The following is a 22,938-nucleotide window of genomic DNA, read 5'->3' as shown; positions in this document are numbered from 1 at the left end:
TTCTGCATTCATAATTCAAGGGATTATAACCAAAGTTGATGTCATCTACACAGAACACCTATAGAGGCTCTGTCAGTTGAAGCCACTTTCTCCTTCCCTTGGGAAAACTCCCAACTTGACCTGTTCTGGAAAACTGAGGGGCCCAGGGAGAGCCCTTTATCATCTCTTACCCAGGACAGAGCTGGTGGGTAGCATTCTGAGAAGAGGGCAGACACCACTTCCTCCCTTGGCCGAACCCTTGGCATTGCAAAGGCTTCCAAGAAAGATACACAGAGCTTAGTTCTGGTCGAAAAGTCGCCACTTATCTAAGAATGCAATCAATAATGGCAAGGGGAAATCAATGGGGCCAGATCTATCTATCTCTCTGTGTATTTATGGAGCGTGGATCCCTTGTTGGCAGGAGGCTTTGGCGGACCGGATGGAGCCTGTGCCTGCTTCCCAGAGATCCTGATTCCCTTTCCAAGAATTATGGGGTGTCCTTTGTCTCTGCTCGATAACACCCTGGAGTTACAGAGCCATTTAGAAATGAATTGGCTCATTTTTCTCCCTCCCCCTTGCTTATAGTGACAGGTCATCCTGGCCAAGGAGTTATTAAAGGGACAGATAGAACACTTTGTACGTTCCATCTGGCCCGTGTCTGGCTCCACCAGCCTTCCTGTCAGCGGCAGGCCCCAAAGCTCTAACTCCTTGTCAGAGATATAACATTCCAGGAAAAAAAAAAAAAAAAAAAAAAAAAAAAGGTAAAAAACTTGAGGCAAGGGTATTTTATTTTATTCCTAGTATTTTTTCCATAAAATTTCCAATTATCCCTCACCTCTAAATATGCATTTCCTAAAAGTCTCATGAGCAAACTGAATGACAATGCATGGTTTATTTTTCCCAAAGTTAGCAAAACCATCTCCTAAAATTAAATTTACCTCCAGAGGAGAATTTAGACAAGTCACTTAACCTCTCTGGTTTCAGTTTCCCCATCTATGAGAATGACAATCCCGGCTGCTAAAGTCACTCAAAGAAAGTCCTTCATACGGTGCGTGGAGCCTAGGAGATACTCAACAGTTATTCATTCATATTTATCTACAAAGTATTATTATTAGAATATTAATCGCCATTTCCTGAGCTCTTACATATCTCAGGCTCTGTATGAAGTTGTCAGAACTTTTCACCGGCAGTGGCTTGAGCAGAGGTTGAAGCTCTGGCCCTGCCACTTACTAGCTGGGGATGGGGTGTTGGGCCATCACGGGAAAATCAACATCCCTCTAGGCTTGGACCCAGGGCGCCTGCAAGGTAGGGGTGGAGATCCTGCATGAAGCCGCACTGAGATGAGGGTGCCTAATGTAGACTCAGCTCCACTCTCTGCAACAACAATTCGATTATGCCCTCCAGAGGGATCTGAGCTCCTCCTGGAAGCCTCTGGTAAGGATTCTGAGGTGATGTTGTGTATCTCAGTCCCTGGGGCTGGAGCTTTTGGGGTAGTTGGTAATACTAATAAATTCAGAGCTGTATTTAAGTTCTGGTCCTTAATGTTCTCTACAGCTCACGTGACTGTCTCCCTGTCCAGGGCTGTGTTATGGCTCACTAGAAGGCAGCTTTTCCAAACTTATCAAATGGGTCCTGTCCAGCTCATCTCTGTAAGAATGGAAAGCCTCCTGAGAATGTGCTCTATGACCTTCCACTCACCCCTAGATTAGGATATGTGGGATGCCCATAAGACCCCAAATCCAAAATACTCTACTCTTGCAGAGTTAAAAAAAACAAACAGAAAACACCGCCGGGCACGGTGGCTCACGCCTATAATCCCAGCACTTTGGGAGGCCAACGTGGGCGGATCACGAGATCAGGAGGTCGAGATCAGCCTGGCCAATATGGTGAAACCCCGTCTCTACTGAGGATACAAAAAATTAGCTGGGCATGGTGGCGCACACCTGTAGTCCCAGCTACTCGGGAGGCTGAAGCAGGAGAATTGCTTTCACCCTGGAGGCGGAGGTTGCAGTGAGCTGAGATCGCACCACTGCACTCCAGCCTGAGCGATAGGGAGAGACTCTGTCTCAAAATAAAATAAAATAAAATAACACCTATATTCTGTAGCAGACTGGCTGACAAACTGATTCTGTAACAGAACAATTCTTCCTCCTTCCAAGTATCCATACCCTTTGCCAGGTAACTGCCCCACACCCTTGACTCTGGGCTCAGTGATGGGGCCTTGTCCAGACATATAAGAATGCACCTGCTCATTTTGTTCTCACTCTTCCATTTGCTGTCATGAGAAGGACATGCTTGAGACAGCCCGCCATTCATGACAGCATAGATTTTTCTATTTATTACAACCACTTCCTGGCAGATGGCAACAAAGTTTCTAATTTTCTCAAAGGTGGGCTAGCAGATGTCCCAACACCATTCTTCCCCACACCTCAGTATTGACTTCACTTCCTGTGTATTTCTCAAAGCAGTCCCCCTTCTCTACTTTCATGGTTTGTCTTTTTAATCCCCATCTAGCAGCAAGTTTTGCGCCTTTTTTTTTTTTTTTTTTTTGAGATGGAGTCTCACTCTGTCGCCCAGACTGGAGTGCAATGGCACGATCTCGGCTCACTGCAACCTCCGCTTCCCAGGTTCAGGCGATTCTCCTGCCTCAGCCTACTGAGTAGCTGGGATTACAGGCACGTGCCACCACTCTTGGCTGTTTTTCGTATTTTTAATTGAGACAGGGTTTCACCATGTTGGCCAGGCTGGTCTCGAACTTCTGACCTCAAGTGATCCGCTTGCCTCAGCCTCCCAAAGTGCTGGGATTACAGGCGTGAAAAACCGCGCCCAGTGCTTTATTAATATGTTCTGAATGAATGAAGAATCAGCCATAGAGACATTAGCAGAGAATAGTAAGATAAGAATATGAGAAAATATTAAATATGTTGTTGCTGCTGTTGTTGTTTTAGACAGTGTCTCGCTCTGTCACCCAGGCTGGAATGCAGTAGCACGATCTCTGTTCACTGCAACCTCCACCTCCTGGGTTCAAGCGATTCTCATGCCTCATCCTCCCAAGTAGCTGGGATTACAGGCATGTGCCACCACACCAGGGTAATTTTTTGTTTTTGTTTTTGAGATGGAGTTTCACTCTGTTGCCCAGGCTGGAGTGCAGTGGCACGATCTCAGCTCACTACAACCTCCGCCTCCCAGGTTTAAGCGATTCTCCTGCCTTAGCCTCCCGAGTAGCTGGGACTACAGGCACGTGCCACCATGACCAACTAATTTTTTGTATTTTTAGTAGACATAGGGTTTCACCATGTTGGCCAGGCTGGTCTCAAACTCCTGACCTCAAGTGATCCGCCCACCTTGCCCTCCCAAAGTGCTGGGATTACAGGCATGAGCCACCGTACCTGGCCTAAATATGTTTTTAAATCTGGGACTGCCTGCCCATGAGAAAGGTAGGGAGAAGGGAATTCACACGGCATCCCAAGGCAGTAGCAAGGGGAGAGGAGGGAGAACTAGGGCCTCCCAAGGCAGTAGCAAGGGGAGAGGAGGGAGAACTAGGGCCTCCCAAGGCAGTAGCAAGTGGAGAGGAGGGAGAACTAGAAAGAGAACTTACACCTTTGGATAAGGAGCTGTTAGTGGGAGAGTTAAGGGGAGCTTCCAGGGGAAGTGATGCAAAGAGAGATCTTTGCTGTGCAGGGGCCTGCAGGAGGGCCTTGGATCGGGGTCCTGTGGGGCAAGGGTGGGCTGGGTGGAAAGGTGGGTAAGCAGGCCCGACCCTGCGGCCAGGGCAGGTAAAGCACAGTTGCTGCTCCTCCGCCTGCATTGCCAGAGAGCTGCATGGTTAAGATGCAACGTACAGCACCCTCGGGAAGCTGGGCTCCAAAGACTCCCGGAGCCCTTTCCTCCCCCTACACCTTCCACTCCCACAGGGGTAAAGAGCAGGCCACTCTCTCTCCTAAGCCTCCATGGATGGAGGACTGAGTGGGGTTGTTTAGGCCCTGCCTTTCCTGAAACAAGAGCATCATAAAGTTTCTACAGCCCCCTCTGCCCCCAACTGCCCATAGCCCTCGTCCTGGGCCATCTCCAGTCCCATTCTGTGCCCACGTTGTGCTCATCTCCTGACTCTCTCAGGTCCAGGGAGGACAGTGCTGTCTCCGTTTCTGCTCTGGTGGAGCTGTAACCACAACATGCCATCCTGCTAAGAACATGCTTCTACTGGGCTGTTTCCATGTGTGACATCTCCTTAGTCTACTGCCTTCTTCAGGGTAGAACTCTCTATTTCCTCAGTCCTCACTTAGTGAAGCGTGGCTGCATCACCAACCATCTGTGAGATCTTACGTGACTCTGGCCTTTTTTCCCCCACATTGAAATTACCAGATCTGGAGCAGGTGATGGACAATGTCCAGGATCTGTTTCCAAGAGCTGTCAGTCCATTAGAAAGATTCCTACAGCTCAGAATTTTCAAAGGGGGTGGGAGAAGGAAGGAAAGATTCTTTCTCTGCTGAACCACTAAAGGATCATTAAGTACTCAAAAGTCTAAGGCAACACAAAAATGCTTAATAATTGCCAGGGATTATCTGTGAGGAATGGAAGACAGGAAAGAAATGGGGAAATGAATGATCTCAAGCTGGCAAAGTGGTTTTGCTCCCAGAGGATCAACAAAGATGCTTAAAATTCAACCCCTTTTGAAGACAAAATGAAGGATTCAGCGAGCCAGGGGTTGCAGGTCGGGGGCTAACTCTACGGAGAAGGATGTGGGCCAGTGCCTTTCTCAAAGGAAACTGGCAGGGTTGGGGGTTAACCTGAATGACACTAGCTCCCTGCCCCTATTTGAAAAGAAGCTTTGAATAAAGAGAACAGGTTTGCCACAAGTATTACAGAACCAGGATTAATACCACTATATGCAAATATATCATACAAATAGATAAGAAGAAAAAACCATTAACCCCAGTAGATAAATGAGTGAAGACCGTAGACAGTTCATAAAGGAAAAAATAAGTCACTTTTCTGTTAATAAACAAAATACTGCAAACCCTCACTAACAAAGACATGTACATTAAAATGACAATTAGACACAAAATTTTACCCATAACATAAACAGAGTTGTTTTCTATTAAGGAATGTTCATTATTAGAACATGTCAAAAGCTGAGATAATATTGTCTTAGTTTCCTTGGGCTGCTATAGCAAAATACCATAAACTGGGTGGTTTGTAAATAACAGAAATTTATTTGTTACGGTTCTAGAGGCTGAAAGTCCAAGATCGAGTACTAGAAGATGCAGTGATGCTGAGGACCCATTTCCCCACAGACGGTGACTTCTCACTACTGTGTCTTCACACAGTGCAAAAGGCATGAGGTCTCCCTCGTGTTTCTTTTATAGAGGCACCAATCTTTGTACAAGATTCCCACCCTCATGACCTAGGGGTCATGAGGCCCCACCTCCTAATACCATCACCTTGAGGGTTATGATTTCAACCTATAAATTTTGGGAGGACACAAATATTCAGACCACAGCAGATTCACTTGCTAATAAGTGGGTAAATGTGTCCAATCTGCTTTGAAATATGTAACAACAGTCATAAAAAGTTCATATCCTTTGACCCTGTAATTCTATCCCTAGAAATTTAACCCAAGAAAATAATTAAAGATATGAACACAGTACCTATATAGGAATAGTCATCGCAAGATTAATTACAGTAGAGAAATATTGAAGCAATCAGGTTGTCAAACAAGGAAATGGCTAAGTGAAGTAAGGTACGTTCACATGAAGAAATACATGAAGGCATTAGAAGGCACGTTTTCAAAAAACACTTCAATGGCATGAAGAATTTCTCCTAATGTTGAGTGAAAACTAATGTTTTCACTCCTAATGTTGAGTTTTCTGGCTCATAAGCCAGAAAACTGAGTATGTCGTAATATCCATAGGTAAAAATGTGTACTTTTGGAATATATAAGCATGGGCATAGAAGAGAAGGTGGAAGAGGCCAGGCGCGGTGGCTCATGCCTTTAATCCCAGCACTTTGGGAGGCCGAGGCGGGTGGATCATGAGGTCGGGAGATCGAGACCATCCTGGCTAACACGGTGAAACTCCGTCTCCACTAAAAATACAAAAAATTAGCCAGGCATGGTGGCAGGCACCTGTAGTCCCAGCTACTCAGGAGGCTGAGGCAGGAGAATCACTGGAACCTGGGAGGCGGAGGTTGCAGTGAGCCGAGATCGTGCCACTGCACTCCAGCCCGGCAACAGAGCGAGACTCTGTCTCAAAAAAAAAAAAAAAAGCGGGGGTGGCGGGTGGAAGGAAATACATCAAAATGCTAACAGTCATCAGGACTGGGGAAAGCAGAGCAGAAGAACCTCATAGTGGCCAACATCCACCAGGAAAACAAAGAAACAGAGAAGCCTATTCAGACTGGAGAGGAAGACCACCCTTGGGAGGAGGAAAAGACCACCAGCCTACAAGAAAGAACAAACAGAAACAGGCTCGCCATCTTGCCCCTAATTTTCTTTTTTTTCTTTAACTTCTGGGATACATGCGCAGAACGTGCAGGTTTGTTACATAGGTATACCTGTGCCATGGTGGTTTGCTGCACCTTTCAACCTGTCATTTAGGGTTTTTTTGTTGGTGGTGGGTTTTTTTTGTTGTGTTGTTTTTGTTTTTGAGATGGAGTCTCGCTCTGTTGCCCAGGCTGCAGTGCAGTGGTGCCATCTCGGCTCACTGAAAGCTCCACCTCCCGGGTTCACACCATTCTCCCACCTCAGCCTCCCGAGTAGCTGGGCCTACGGGCACCCATGACCACGCCTGGCTAATTTTTTGTATTTTTAGTAGAGAGGGAGTTTCATCGTGTTAGCCAGGATGGTCTCGATCTCCTGACCTCATGATCCGCCCATCTTGGCCTCCCAAAGTGCCGGGATTACAGGTGTAAGCCACCGCTCCTGGCCCGTCTAGGTTTTAAGCTCTGCGTGCATTAGGTATTTGTCCTAATGCTATCCCTCCCCTTTCCCTTCACTCCCCCAACAGTCCCCAGTGTGTGATGTTCTACTCGCTGTGTCCATGTGTTCTCGTTGTTCAAACTCCCACTTATGGGTGAGAACACGCAGTGTTTGGTTTTCTTTTCCCATGTTAGTTTGCTGAGAATGATGGCGCCGACCTTCATCCACGTCCCTGCAAAGGACATGAACTCATTCTTTTTTACTGGCCCCTAATTTTCAATGGGCCATACCCAACAGGCAGGTCACTGATGGGATGGATAGAGGTGGAGATGATATGGGAATGTTCATGGAGAAGATGAGAGGAATCAGGAGAGAAGAGGGAGCTACAATTGAGGAATTGTCTGTGTATCCTTATGGGAAGCTCTCTAATCCCCATGACCATCATGATGAATTTTGCCTATGCCTGGACTCCTGCCATTTTCCATGAAGTTAATATTGTGAGTCCCATTGTGTTATCTTTCCTTGCATTTTCCTAATATGTCTTTACTCATTTGCTGTGAACGTTATGTTTTTTCCATGTGTCAGGTGAATCTTGTGCTTCTAGCTTCTAACTTGATGTTTGTAGATAATTGATAAATATCAATAAATAAAGCCTTTGTACCCAGTCTAAGTTTCTGTCATCAGTAGAGTTTTGCTCATTTGCATGGAAAAATATAAAGTTAATAGAGCAATTAAAAAGCAATCTATACATTTATTATCGTCTCATTTTTAAGAATGTATACTTACATGTAACATACAAACCAAAAAAAAATCTGAGATTAAATACACCAGAGTGTGTGTTAGGACACATTTCTGCATGGTAAGATGATATGTGACATTTTTTTCCTTTTATCATCTGGAGTTCAAGAAAAATGAAAATAATTTTTCAGTGGCATCCTATGAATGTAGTACAGATACATAATAGTTACTGGCTCAGCAAACTTAAAAAGTAAACCTTAAGTATCTTTCAGTCTTAACTGGAATCATAAAAATATTATTTTTATTTATACTTTATAAAAAATAATTTTTATTAAAAATATTTTAATATAAATATTGGTCAAATATATTTAAATAATTAAAATATTCCAGTTATTTAAAACAAATATAAAATATGTTATATTTTATATATCTTTATATAAATATTTTTAAATACTAACAGTGAGTTATAAATAAGAAATAAAATTTTCAGATATAAAAGGCCTTCAGGCCAGGGACGGTGGCTCACATCTGTAATCCCAGCACTTTGGGAGGCCAAGGCGGGAGGATCACTTGAGGTCAGGAAATTTGAGAGCAGCTTGGCCAATATGGCAAAACCCCGTCTCTACTAAAAATACAAAAACTACCCGGGCATGGTGGCACACACCTGTAATTCCAGCTACTTGGGAAGCTGAGGCAGGAGAATCACTTGAACCTGGGAGGCAGAGGTTGCAGTGAGCCAAGATCATGCCACTGCACACCAGCCTGAGCAACACAGCAAGACTCCATATCAAAAAAAAACAAAAAACAAAAACAAAAAAAGCCTTCAGATGAAAGTTGAGATAGAACACTGTAAATATATATATAATATAATATTACATATTATATATATATTAGCCATTTATTCCACAAACACAGAGCACATTTGTGTCCAACATTATGGTAGATTTTAAAGATATGAAGATAACGAAGTCAGAGACCCTGACCCCAAAGACTTTGCAATGGGGGTTGGGGGAAGTACACTAGTAATTACGGTAGAATACCAATGGCACAAAAGAAACATGCTGATGGCGAGACTAACTCCCCAGCCAGTGATGGGAAAGTTTCTTGGTGGGAAGTGGGGAAAGTTATTTGAATGGGTCTTCAAAGACGCATAGAGGTTAGCCAGATAAAGAGAAGACAGGAAATTCCAGGTAGAAGGAGTTGCGTGTGTGTGGTAGGTAGAATGCCCCCTGCCAACCCATCAAAAACATTCCTGTCTTAATCCCCAGAACCTGTGAATATGCCACTTTAAGGTAGTAAGCTTCTCTGATGTGATTAAGGTTAAGGCAATTAGCCTGGATTACCCAAGTGGGCCCAATCTAATCACGTGGGTCCTTAAAATCAGAGACTCCCCTGGCTGTGGTCAGCGGGAGATGTGGCTACATGAGAATGCCAGAGAGCTGAGATATTGCTGGCGTTGTAGACAGAGGGAGGGCTGAGACACATGGCAGCCCCCTGGAGCTGGTGATGATAAGGAAACAGATTCTTCCCTAGAGCCTCCAAGAAGGAAAACAGCCCCACCAACGCTTTGATTTTCAGCTCAGTGAGACATGCTCCAGACTTCTAACTTATAGAAAAGTAAGACCATTTGTATTGTTTCAAGCCACTAACGTTGTGGTGATTTGTTACAGCAGCAACGTACACTAATACATCTGCAAAGGCATGAAGACGCAGACTGAAATCACATTCCTTGGCCCTCTTGGCCCTTACCTCTGGCTTTTTCTGCAGACCACGTTCAGCAGCACCTCCTCCAGGAAGCCTTCCAAAACTTGCCCGGACTAAGCAAACTCTTCTCCCCCATGTGCCCCCACTGTGCCTCCGCACACTTCTCCTACTGAATGGCTCACTTGAGGACAATGGGGGTCTGCATCAGAGGCTGGTCACATGCTAACAAACTCACCTCTTCTTCAGCTCACAGCCCATTGGTGTCTCGGTGGGACTCTGTGCCTCGTTCTCACTGATGGAATCTGAGCAAAAGTGAGGGATCACTTCCAGGTCAGGGCAGTCAAGGGCAAAACGGGCTCCTCCAGGCTCTTCTTCTTCCCCCTCCTCCTCAGATGCTATGTATGAGCTCCAGATGGAAGGAACCAAAGCCCTGAGTCAGCACTGGGAAGAGACCTGCCTAATAGGAGCCTCCACAGAGGTCCGCACATAAACAAGAAATTGGCGTTTATTGTCTTAATTCTTTGCATCTGGGCAAATTTATAGCAAGAGAAAGCTAAGCAACTGGACAGGCGCGGTGGCTCACATCTGTAATCCTCGCACTTTGGGAGGCTGAAGTGGGTGGATCACCTGAGGTCAGGAGTTCAAGACCAGTCTGGCTAACACGGTGAAACCCCATCTCTACTAAAAATACAAAAAATTAGCCAGGCATGGTGGTGGTGGGTGCCTGTAATTCCAGCTACTCAGGAGGCTGAGGCAGGAAAATTGCTTGAACCTGGGAGGCAGATGGTTGCAGTGAGCCGAGAGCGTGCCACTGCACTCCAGCCTGGGCAACAAGAGCGAAACTCCATCTCAAAACAAAGACCCTCACCTCGCCCAAGACGTCTGTTGTTCCCGAGCTGATGCTCTCTGATCCCCAATGCCTGTGGGCTCCCTGCTTCTTTGTAGGTGCCTTGCTCTGCCTGCCACCGACCAGAACGTGAGATTTTTGCCCCCTCTTCAGTTTATACACACTTACATAAAATGCTGCTCAGAGAAACACATTGTGAAGATTGGCAGGGGATCAGAGGGGTTCCCACTGCAGCAAGGCCCCCTCCCACGGGAAAACCCCTGGCCCTTGTCCTCACCTGGTTCCAGCTTGCTTCCCTGCTTCTGGTTCCTCTCTCTCCATCCTCCATTCTATCTCAACTCCTATTCAGCAGGAAAATCAGTATCTCATCCAGGTGGCTACGCCTCTGAAATCCTGCACCTGCAAAATATCAAAGCCACCTGAAGCAGACATTAAGCAGACCAGACTCCTGAACCTACTAAATGACACTTACCTGTGGGATGTGGTGCACACCTGGCGTCTTTCTCAGAGACCGGCCAGGTGAAGCCACGTGCTTCTCAGCTGACCGCCCATTCTATTCCCCGGGGAGCTTTCAAACAGCAGCTGTCCCTGAAATTGATTTAATTGGTGAGAGGCAGGGCCCATCTCATAAGATGACTATAATGTGAAGCCCAGCACGAGAGCCCCGGCAGAACCTCCACTTTGGGATGTGGGAGCTCAACACTGTGATCTCAGTACTGAAGCTTGAGCCCTACCAAGGCACTTTCCCAAATGAAGACCCTCCCTCCCTTAGGGGAGCCCCCATGCTGGCTGTTAAGACTTCTTTACCTTATTACCTCTGATTCTGTGCCATTCTCCCTCCCTGGGCTGCGTGCTGTCTGCTCCTGGCTGGGGGCTGGGTCTTATCCTTCTGGATGAAGCAGGTGCTCAGCCAATGTTTGGAGAGGGATGGAGTGGGCGGGAGTGGGGCAGTGGGAAAGGGATAGAACGGCAGGACAGGAAACCCAGCCCAGAGGATGGAACCAAGGCATCACCAGCCTGCTTTCAGAGAGACACTTCCTATTGCAGAAAAGGTCTGGGTCATAACCCAGTTAGACAAGCATTCTGCACCGCAGCTGAGATGGAAATTATGATCCCCTGGCTTTACTGCCAGCCTGCTTCTCCTAGAGCACCATTAAATGCAGTTCTACTGACATTTTAGGTCAAATAATTCTTCATCAGCCTAGGAGGGATGTCCTGTACATTGTAGGATGTTTGCAGCATTCCTGGCCGCTACACACTAGGTAACCCAACTGAAACAACTAAAAACTACTTCAGACACTGCCAAATGCCCCATCGGCAGCAGAATCACCCCAACTGAGAACCACTGTCCTGGAGGTTTAGGGCTTCTCAACTACAGCCCCTGCCCCAGCCGCATCCAGGCTCCCATGAGCCGCTCACAGCAGTTTCGAGAATAGAATGAGCTTTATCTGGTAATGTACTTAGCACAGCACTGGGTAACTACTGTGAAGGACTTAATACATGTCAGTTACCAGTAGTACAAACTCTGAGAGACAGACTAGTCGCATGCATGGGGAAGGAAACCGAGCTTCAGAGTCACAGGTGACATGCCCAGGTTCACACAGCTGGCATCCAAGTTTAGACCTGTTTGACTTCAAAACTTTTGTCCTATTCATCTGAGACACCGTCTCTCTTCATCAGGCAATGGAAAGAGGGCATCTGCTCCCACACCTGTGAGCTGAATCCATCATGCCATCCTCAGCAAGGTCTGCAGCCAGGATGGCCCAGCCAAGGGCTGAAATTTGTAAATCCATCAAGGCCCCAGCCCTGAGGTCAGAGTGGGAGTGACAAGGAAGGACTCCCATGACCTGGAGGAGAACCAGGTCTCTTGCCATCTCTGGACCTCTCTGTCTCTGCATTTCCACACATGGGGTGTGTACCTCCCCTTCAATGGTGAACCCCAAAGGGCAAGGACTGTGTCTGTTGGTTTCTCAGAGCCAGGTAGAAATGCAGTCTGAGAAAGAAGAAAGAAGCTTATCATTAAGACACAAAATCAGAGTAACTCTAGTAGCAGAAACGAAATGAAAACGCAGTTTTGTTCTTATAAACTCATGCTACATCAATCCCTCTAATCTGAGGGAAAGATTGGCCCAGAAGCCCCGGGCAGGTCTGAACCTTCAGGTCAAGGAGCTGCAGCTGTGGGAGCCAGGAGCAGGTGGAGGCCAGGAAGCAGGGCACGTCATGGCCCCCAAAAAGTCTTGTTACTGCCCAAGACCAGGCTCCCAGGTCTCTGATGTCTCCAGAATTCAGGCAGAGTCAGTGGCTGTAGCCACCGCCTGGACTCCCCCCTGTAATGCCCCTGAGTATTGTGGTGAAAGGTGACTTCTTTTTCCTTCCTTTTAAGCCCAGGAGGCTAATAATAAAATACTCTCTGTTTCCGAGTCTATAGGAGAAAATGCCTTCTAAATCCATTAAGTTGCTAATGCGTGCATTTGCAGACCAGAAAGTAAGGTGCAGGATTGATGGATGTACTTGTCATATTTATGGTTTGTAGCCATGTGATTAATGGGCTTTGTGGTTTATAATGCAATGCTCATTTCACTCTCCTTTTTAAGCTCTGGGTGATTTATAGAACATTTATAGGGCATTGCTGTTGCATTTCAATGGAATGACAGTGATAACATTGTATCACCCTGGATTATCAATTAGTCTCCTTTGAGAAAAGGATGTCCCGAACTTAGTATGGGATCAGGGTGAGGAGAGGGGATGCTTCTCGAGAACATTACGCATGGTCACCTGGAGTTCACGGCCTTTCTCCCTGAGAGCTGCCTCCTCGTTCCTCTCTAGGATGAGTGGGCTGCATGTGTTCAAAGACAGGACAGGAGCTGGGAGCCTTCTACTCCCAAAGCCTCCTCTCATCCCTCACCATGCTGTACAGCAGCTATCCATGGGTCTCTCTACCCACCCTGAGCCAGATTCCGCACGCAGCCTCCAGAGAAATCCCCTTCTCACATCACACCCTTTCCTGACCCTCCACAACCCTCACTGCTTTCTCGATGTGTGACCTTGGCCACACTGGATGGCCCCTCTGAATCTCAGTCTCTTCATCTGTAAAATGGAAAATGGGAAACGTTTTTGGAAAAAGTAAAATGAGAAAAAAAAAATTGCAGAGTGGTCAAGAGCACCAAATTGTTTAGCACAGTACCTGAGATGCACACCTGATGCTACAGCCACAAACACACAAACACACACACACCAAAACACACACACACACCAAAACACACACAAACACACACACACGGAAAAACACACACACAAACACACACACGCACGCGCAAACACACGCACGCGCAAACACACACACACAAACACTAACACACACAGAAACACAGACACACACATGCAAACAAACATATGCAAACGCATATACATGCAAACACACACACGCAAACACACACAAGCAAACACACACACAAACACACACAGCTTGCTGTTCATCCATCCAGCTGCTGTTACCTCAGGCCAGAATTCCTTCCACTTCTTCATCCAGTGAAATCATATTCCTCCTTCAAGGCCCAACCAGAATGCCCCCTCCTCTCTGAAACCTGCCTGATTCTCCAATATGACATTATTCCTCTGCCCTTTCTCTGCACTCATCCCATTGAATTTTCCCCTGTTTCTCTTTGTTCCACAAGCCTTGTTTCCTCTGTGAGTCTGTGATGTCCTTGAGGGTGAGACTGAGCCCAAGACACCTCTGTCACCCCAGTGCAGGGCCTGGTATCTAGTAGGTGATTAATACAAGGACTCAGAAGGGGCAAAGGCAAGCTGAGCAGGAACCTAGGGCATAGGCAGGAGCCCAGGTATATTCTGGTGAGCTCTCGAGAACCAGAACACACACAGCACAGCCAATGAGGAAACCCAAACATGGGTGTGACCTATCCACACGCAGCCACCTGTCCCTTCCACTTTATTTTCATCGTCTCTTTATCCCCATCCTCTGTTCTGATTCTGCCCTCAGTCACTAATCCAACAGCTATGAATAGATTCCCACAATATGCCAGATGCTAAATATGCACAGTGAACCAGAGACAGCCCCTGCCCTCATGGGCTTACAATCTAGTGGGGACTGTAGTAAACAAAGAAGCACACAAATGAGTAATTACAAATTTGAGAAGAGCTAAGAAAGCCAAAGAGGGAAGTGAGAACTGAAACAGCAGGGAAGACCTACTCCAGAGAGGATATTAGGGAGGCCTCTCCAAGTGTCTTAGTCTGTTTGCTGTTGCTGTAACAGAATACCTGAAACTGGGTGATTTACTTGAAAAGAGGTTTATTTAGCTCATGATTCTGGAGGCTGGGAAGTCCAAGGAGCATAGCGCTGGCATCTGCTTAGCTTCTGCTGAGGGTCTCGTGCTGCATCACAACATTGCAGAGAAGTTGAAGGGAAAGCCAGAGTGTCAAAGGGCAAACACAAGAGGCAGCCATTCTCAAAGGTAACTATTCCAGACCCTTGAGAATAAACCCAGTCTTAAGAGAACTGCATTAATTCATTCATGAGAGCAGAGCCCACATGACCCAAAGGCCTCTTAAAGTCCCCACCACCTCTCAGTACTGTAACATTGGCAATTAAATTTGAACATGAGTTTTGGTCTGGACAAACCACATCCAAACCACAGCATCCAGGAACTAGCATTCTAGCTGAATGGTGAAAGGAAGCAAGGGTTATTCATAGTCAGGATACCAGCCAGTCTATGTGGCTTTGTGTGAATCAGGGAAAAAAAGGCGCCCTTCTCCAGGCAGACACAGCCATGAGCAAGCACTCATCATGGGAAGAACGCAGGCTGATTTCAGTCACCACTTGCCCCCCGTGGTAGGAGTGCCCTTGTACAGTGTACAACCTACACAACTGAACACAGTGTATGAGTGTCCCATCTCTCCATTTCTGGATTTGATGACCCCATTGAATTTCCTGATTTTAACCTTTTGGGTGTCTGAAGGTCTAAGTTCACATTTGCCATTTGTCCCCTCCCATTCCTGGCTGCCCTGGATTACACCCCACCCCACAGATCCAGCTGTTGACTCTGGAAAGCAGATCTTGATTTAAACATCTGACTGTTGTTTCTAGGAACTCCTATCAGCCAGCAAATAAGAGGATATAGACACCAAAGCAGAAAATTAATCATCAGGTTATAAGTTAGCACACAGAGAAAGCAAAGAGCACTGACTAGAAACCCCCTAAGGGCAGGGATCACAGTAGATCTCCAGCAGCCACACAGTGCGTGGCACAAAGAAGGCACACCGTTGCATGAGTAGAAATAGACATCTGTCAGATAGATAGCTGTGTAAATACATCTGTAGTTCAAATTTTTCCAGGCAGAGGATATAAACTGGAAAGGAGTCAATGTGAAGAAGTCCAGGGGTAGGGCAGCCTTTGGAAACTGGAGAAGAGGAAGAGCCAGACAAGGAGAGTGAGTGGAAATGAGTAATGGGAAGAAAACCAGGAAAATATGGTTTCCTGAAGCCAAAAGAAGGGAGTGCTTCTAGAATGACAGAAAGCTGTCGAGAGGTCAGTTAAGACAATAACACAAATATCCACCAGATGTGACTGTCTGGGAGTAATGTTTGTGGGAGAGTAGAAAAATGCCTGATTAGGGTGGATTCAAGAGCAAATGGGAGACACGGAATTGGTGACAGTGAGCATAGTAAACTCTTTCAAAGAGTTTAGCTGTAAAAGGGAGTAAAGAAAAGTGGGAGCAATGGGAAGGGACGTGGGGTCAAGGAAGAGTTTGGTTGAAGTTGGAAGATATTACAGCCTGTTTGCATTGTGTGTTCATGGGAAGGATCCAGAGCTTAGAAGGAAACCTGATGAAGCAGGAGAGAGAGAAGAGAGTGGCTACAGCGATGTCCTTGAGAAGCACAGGTGGAGAAGGTGGCCTTAGATACGAGCAGGGATAGCCCATCCAATCTGTTACCAGGAAGGAAACAGAATAAATGGACAGAGACACCAGCCTCACACACATAAGATGCTCAGTATATGTGAAAATTACACTATCCCACCCGCCTGATCCCAGATGGCTCAGCTGCTTGCCACCTGTCTCCTTGGCCCAGACCCACAGACCTGTGGCTGCCTGGCCTGATTCCTCTGTGCCTCCCAGGCCCGCTTTTTCTCACTGCCCCCTCCTGGCTTTTCAAGAGCTGGCCTCCATTTTTAGCATGCCAGCAAGCAGCCTCCTGGACATGCACTGACAGACAGGAGAACGTGGCCAGGCCCTTGGCAGCCACCGTGGAGCTTCAAGAAGCTGGCAGCCTAGGCACTGGGCTGCCTGCACAGCCACACAGAGTCGGGGACCTTTTGCCAAATGTTGGTGAAATGTCTCAATGGCAAATTTAATTGTGCCTGAGTCTCCATTCTCTGTTTCCTCTCCTCTCTGCAACAAGCCCCTCCACTGCCATGTCTCCCAGAAATTAGAGAAGTGAGGCTGGGCAGGGATGTCTGCCAATACCAGGCGCAGACTTGATTGAAAAGGGAAATTGCAGGGCACTGAACATCTCAGGAATACTAGGAAGATGAGGCCAACCTCCTCTGTGGAGTCTCAGGGTTGGGGCATCCACACGGGCACATCTAAGTGTCCCGCACTGCACAATGGTAGAATGGCTGGCAGAGTGGTATAGCACATTCGGGGAAGCTCCCGGTGATTCCAAATGGCAGTTGATTCCCTGTCTTCCTTATAGGGAGCTGCCATAAACAACACACAGCTGGCAGGGGAGCCCAGATGGAGCGAGAGTTACAGGCAAGCACGGCATCTCCCCACCCACCCAGGGCACCGCCGACTCTGGGGCCAGCTCTGGGAGGACCATTCCCCGGCCCGGTGCAGGACTCTGCTGAGGTCAACCTTGCAGCAGTGAGCAAGAGCCACGGTTATTTTGTCTGTAGATATTTCAAAATAGGGAATGATGGTACTGAAATCCCTGTCTTTAGTGAGTCTGAAAGAACATGGTTCCTGACTTATCTCTCATCAGAGTTCAAATGTACCTGTCTCTCTATCTCTTCCTCTCCTCTTCTGCTCTCTCCCTACGTGTCTTTCATTCTTGTTCTCTCTTTAACTTACCTCTCTTCTGCCTCATCAACCTTCCTCCTTTGACTATTTCTCTTTATTCACCATCATGCTTGTGCTCCCAAAATAATCAAGATGGGACAGTATATTCCTTAATATTTACTAATGAGCCTCTATTCCATGGCATAACTGTAAGTATCAATAATTGAACTAAAATCATTAGATAATAATACATATAGAAAATAACACTATATACATTTATATATACAGTCACACATTGCTTAATGACTGGGATATGTTCTGAGAAATGTATCACTAGGCGATTTCCTTGTGCAAACATCATAGACTGCACTTACACAAACCTAGATGTTATAGCCTACTACACACCTAGGCTATATGGTATGGCCTATTGCTCCTAGCTACAAACCTGTACAGCATGTTACTGTACTTTACTAGTCCAATCTCGCATTGGTATAAAGAAATAACTGAGACTACCTAATTTACAAAGAAAAGAGGTTGAATTGGTTCATGGTCCGCAAGCCGTACGGGAAGCTTGGCAGCCTCTGCTTCTGGGGAGGCCTCAGGGAACATACAGTCATGGCGGAAGGCAAAGCGGGAACAGACATGTCTCACATGGTGGGAGCAGGAGAAAGGGTTGGGGGAGGTGACACCCACTTTTAACCAGATCTCACGAGAACTCAATTACAAGAACAGCAACAAGAGATGATGCTAAACCATTCATAAAGGATCCACCCTCACAATCCAATAACCTCCCACCAGGCCCCACCGCCAATACTAGGGATTACAATTGAATATGAGATTTGGGTGGGGACATAGATCCAAACTGTATTATGTACTGAATACTGGAGGCAACTGTAACATAATGGTGTTTGTGTATCTAAATATATCTAAACATAGAAAAGGTATAGTAAAAATACAATATTACAATCTTATGGGACCACTGTCATATATGCAGTCTGTCATCAACCAAAATGTCATTATGGGGTTCAGGACTGCATATAAAATCTGTATCATAACCCCACAAGGCAAAATAACATTATTAATCATTATAATAATAACCTACATACTTACTGTGTTTCAGAAACTTTTCAAGGCCCTGTCACAAGTAATAATATGTTTAATCCTCTCAATAACCCTAAATCCAGGTACTATTATTACCCCTATTTCACAAAATAAAAATATCGAGGCACAAGTAATTTGCCCAAAGTCACACCATTATGTATTTTGAAGAGACAGAATTCAAATTCAAGTAGTCTAGATTTATAGCCTGTGCCATTGAAACTCAAACTGAGTGACTTGTGTAAAGTCACACAGCCAAAAATGTGTAGGAACAGGATGCAAGCTCAGGAATGTCTGATCCCAAATCCCAATTTTTCCCTCCCATCAGAACATATTGTCCCCACTTCTAACTTGGAATGCAAGAGATGGACATTTTACACATTATTTTCTAATTCCTTGTCAAACTTCCAATGTTTCTTTTATAAATGATGCTGGATGAATTATTTTCTCCCTGTGGATCCCAGATTGCCACTACAATTAAAAATTCCCCACTCCTTAACCTACCTGAATTACCTCTCTTCAAAGGACCCATACAACGAAGTACACTTCCTACTAAAGTTACCAAGAACAGGCACTAATCTTTTTTTCCCCCTCTGAAGATTTATAAGTCCCAGTGGTTCACATGAATTAAATCACTTAACCAACATATTTTGAGTATTCACGATGTGTCAGAAGATGAAGTGTTTCCCAGCCCTCAAAAAGCTCATAGTCGGCCGGGCGTGGTGGCTCACGCCTGTAATCCCAGCACTTTGGGAGGCTGAGGCGGGTGGATCACAAGGTCAGGAGATCGAGACCATCCTGGCTATCACGGTGAAACCCCGTCTCTACTAAAATTATAAAAAATTAGCCGGGTGTGGTGGCGGGCGCCTGTAGTCCCAGCTACTCGGGAGGCTGAGGCAGGAGAATGGCGTGAACCCGGGAGGTGGAGCTTGCAGTGAGCAGAGATCGCGCCACTGTACTCCAGCCAGGGCGACAGAGCGAGACTCTGTCTCAAAAAAACAAAACAAAACAAAAACAAACAAACAAAAAAAGAAAGCTCATAGTCTGGTAGGACAGAGAAGTCAAGTCCATTAACTCAAAGTCAAGGTAAGAAAGTGATATGAGCCCTAAAAGTGGAACAGATAAATATTACAATGGGAGCTGGGGGAGCTAAAAGGGTCTTAGAAGACTTTCTAAGGGAGGAAGCAAGATAGCTGGGAAATCTATAAGAATACACTGACTGGATTTGGAAGGTAAGAGTCTTGCAGCGTCTCAACACCACCACTGGAAGCCCTGCAGATACAAGGACATAGAAGGTTGTAAAGATCGGACATACTTTACATCATGCTCTGAGAATTGGATTTTTATTACTGTTATCCCCTCTATGACCATCTGACCCACATCACTTTATATAAGCTAATTCATCTCTTTTTTTCTGAAAAGAAAAGCAAAAAAAATACTCTACATTTTGTTGTTGTAGTTCTTTGTGTGTTTGGGGGTTTTTCTAAGCTTCCTGGTTGTCTCAATACCAGAAAAACAAAACTAGTCTTCTTCAAACACCATTTTTATCAAGTCTCTTCTAGGCTTAAAACTCTCAGTGCCTCCTCACCCCACATGCCTGCAGGATCTTGTCCAAACACATCAGCTTGGCATTGAGGTCTTCCATGATCCAGTTCCAAATGACTGCTCTGGCCTTATCTCCTGCTATTTCTGCACATGCATTTCCTCTAGGTATACTGTGGAAGTAACCTACTCGCTGAAAAAGAATACAGACTGTGCTGAAGTTTGATTAAGAAGGAGAGTTTAAAAGTGTTACTGGATCTAAAACCAGAAATACCATTTGACCCAGTAATTCCATTACTGGGTATATACCCAAAGGATTATATATCATTCTACTACACATGCACATGTATGTTTATTGTGGCACTATTCACAATAGCAAAGACTTGGAACCAACCCAAATCCTCATCAATGATAGACTGGATAAATAAAATGTGGCACATATATACCACAGAATACTATGCAGCCATAAAAAAAGGACGAGTTCATGTCTTTTGCAGAGACATGGATGAAGCTGGAAACCATCATTCTCAGCAAACTAACACAGGAACAGAAAACCAAACACTGCATGTTCTCACTCATAAGTGGGAGTTGAACAATGAGAACACGTGGACGCAGGAAGGGGAACATCACACAATGGGGCCTGTCAGGGAGTGGAGGGGTAGGGGAGGGATAGCATTAGGACAAATATCTACTGTAGATGACGGGTTCATGGGTGCAGCAAACCACCATGGCACATGTATAACTATGTAACAAACTTGTACGTTCTGCACGTGTATCCCAGAGCTTAAAGTATAATTTTAAAAAAGTGTTCCTGGTAGTAAGGGGCAACACTAAAGACCTAGAATATTCCCCAATGAGCTTCCCCTTCCCCATTGAATTTTCCCAACCGGCTCCTCCCTAAATCACAAGTAGTGGCCTAAAAACATCAACCAAGCACTGAAATAGAACATGAATGAGGCATCCGAAGACACAAACCACTGCAACTTTTTTTGGCCCAATAGGTCAAAAATGTCAACCATGTGTTTCCACCATTATGAAACATCTAATAAATCACAGGAACAATAAAATATAATACAACAGATAAAGAGACTTATGAGGCTTGCTTAAAAAACTGGACAGACAAGGAGGACTAGCAAGTACAAGGAAAAGGGCATAATATCCTAATAATAATAATACATAAAAACCCTAGAAGAAAACCTAGGCAATACCATTCAGGACATAGGCATGGATGGGCAAAGACTTCATGTCTAAAACACCAAAAGCAATGGCAACAAAAGCCAAAATTGACAAATGGGATCTAATTAAAGAGTTTCTGCACAGCAAAAGAAACTACCATCAGAGTGAACAGGCAACCTACAGAATGGGAGAACATTTTTGCAATCTACTCATCTGACAATGGGCTAATATCCAGAATCTACAAAGAACTTAAACAAATTTACCAGAAAAATGAAAAACATCAAAAAGTGGGCAAAGGATATGAACAGACACTTCTCAAAAGAAGACATTTATGCAGCCAACAGACACATGAAAAAATGCCCATCATCACTGGTCATCAGAGAAATGCAAATCAAAACGACGATAAGATACCGTCTCATGCCAGTTAGAATGCTAGTCATTAAAAAGTCAGGAAACAACAGATGCTGGAGAGGATGTGGAGAAATAGAAACACTTTTACACTGTTGGTGGGAGTGTAAAATAGTTCAATCATTGTGGAAGACAGTGTGGCCATTCCTCAAGGATCTAGGACTAGAAATACCATTTGACCCAGCCATCCCATGACTGGGTATATACCCAAAGGATTATAAGTCATTCTACTGTAAAGACACATGCACACATATGTTTACTGCGGCACTATTCACAATAGCAAAGACTTGGAACCATCCCAAATGCCCATCAATGCCAGATCGGATAAAGAAAATGTAGCACATATACACCATGGAATACTATGCAGCTACAAAAAAGGATGAGTTCATGTCCTTTGCAGGGACATAGTTGAAGCTGGAAACCATCATTCTCAGCAAACTATCACAAGAACAGAAAACCAAACTCCGCATGTTCTCACTCATAAGTGGGAGCTGAACAACGAGAACACATGGACACAAGGAGGGGAACATCACATACCGGGGCCTGTTGTGGGGTAGGGTGCTAGGGGAGGGATAGCATTAGGAAAAATACCTAATGTAGATGACAGGTTGATGGGTGCAGAAGACCACCATGGCACATGTATACCTAGGTAACAAAACTGCACGCTCTGTACATGTATCCCAAAACTTAAAGTATAATAAGATTTTTTTAATAATAATAATATCAGCAATAATAGTCATCATTACAGATGAAATCACAACCCAAAAACTCAGGGATATAATAAACAAAACTTTTATTTTGCCATCACTTTATTTACTTATTTATTTTTATTTTATTTATTTATTTATTTATTTATTTATTTATTTATTGAGATAGAGTCTCACTCTGTTGCCCAGGCTGGAGTGTGGTGGCGCAATCTTGGCTCACTGCAACCTCCACCTCTCAGGTTCAAGTGATTCTCCTGCCTCAGCCTCATTTATTTATTGAGATAGAGTCTCACTCTGTTGCCCAGGCTGGAGTGTGATGGCGCAATCTTGGCTCACTGCAACCTCCACCTCTCAGGTTCAAGTGATTCTCCTGCCTCAGCCTCCCGAGTAGCTGGGATTACAGGTGTGTGCCACCACAGCCAGCTAATCTTTGTATTTTTAGTAGAGATGGGGTTTCACCATATTGGCCAGGCTGATCTCAAACTCCTGACCTTGTGGTCTGCCCGCCTCAGCCTCCCAAAGTGCAGGATTACAGGTATGGGCCACCACACCCAGGCTTATTTTATTTTTTTGAGATAGAGTCCCGCTCTGTCACCCAGGCTTGAGTGCAGTGGCACGATCGTGGCTCACTGCAACCTCCGCCTTCCAGGCTCAGATGATTCTCCCACCTCAGCCTCCTGAGTAGCTGGGATTACAGGCACATGCAGCCACACCCAGCTAATTGGTTTTGTATTTTTAGTAGAGACAGTGTTTCATCATGTTTGCCAGGCTGGTCTTGAACTCCTGACCTCAGGTGATCCACCTTCCTTG

At 45.4% G+C, this 22,938-nt stretch overlaps 1 pseudogene; it reads left to right on the top strand.

Annotated features, from left to right (window-relative positions):
• Positions 1-1,319: 1,319 nt before the first annotated feature.
• On the top strand, positions 1,320-7,382 carry LOC126964039 (protein BEX3-like; annotated as a pseudogene).
• Positions 7,383-22,938: the final 15,556 nt, after the last annotated feature.

This window comes from Macaca thibetana, chromosome 10 (assembly GCF_024542745.1).
Source record: "Macaca thibetana thibetana isolate TM-01 chromosome 10, ASM2454274v1, whole genome shotgun sequence".
Classification (NCBI taxonomy): domain Eukaryota; kingdom Metazoa; phylum Chordata; class Mammalia; order Primates; family Cercopithecidae; genus Macaca; species Macaca thibetana.
This window is presented reverse-complemented; position numbering and strand designations above follow the sequence as displayed.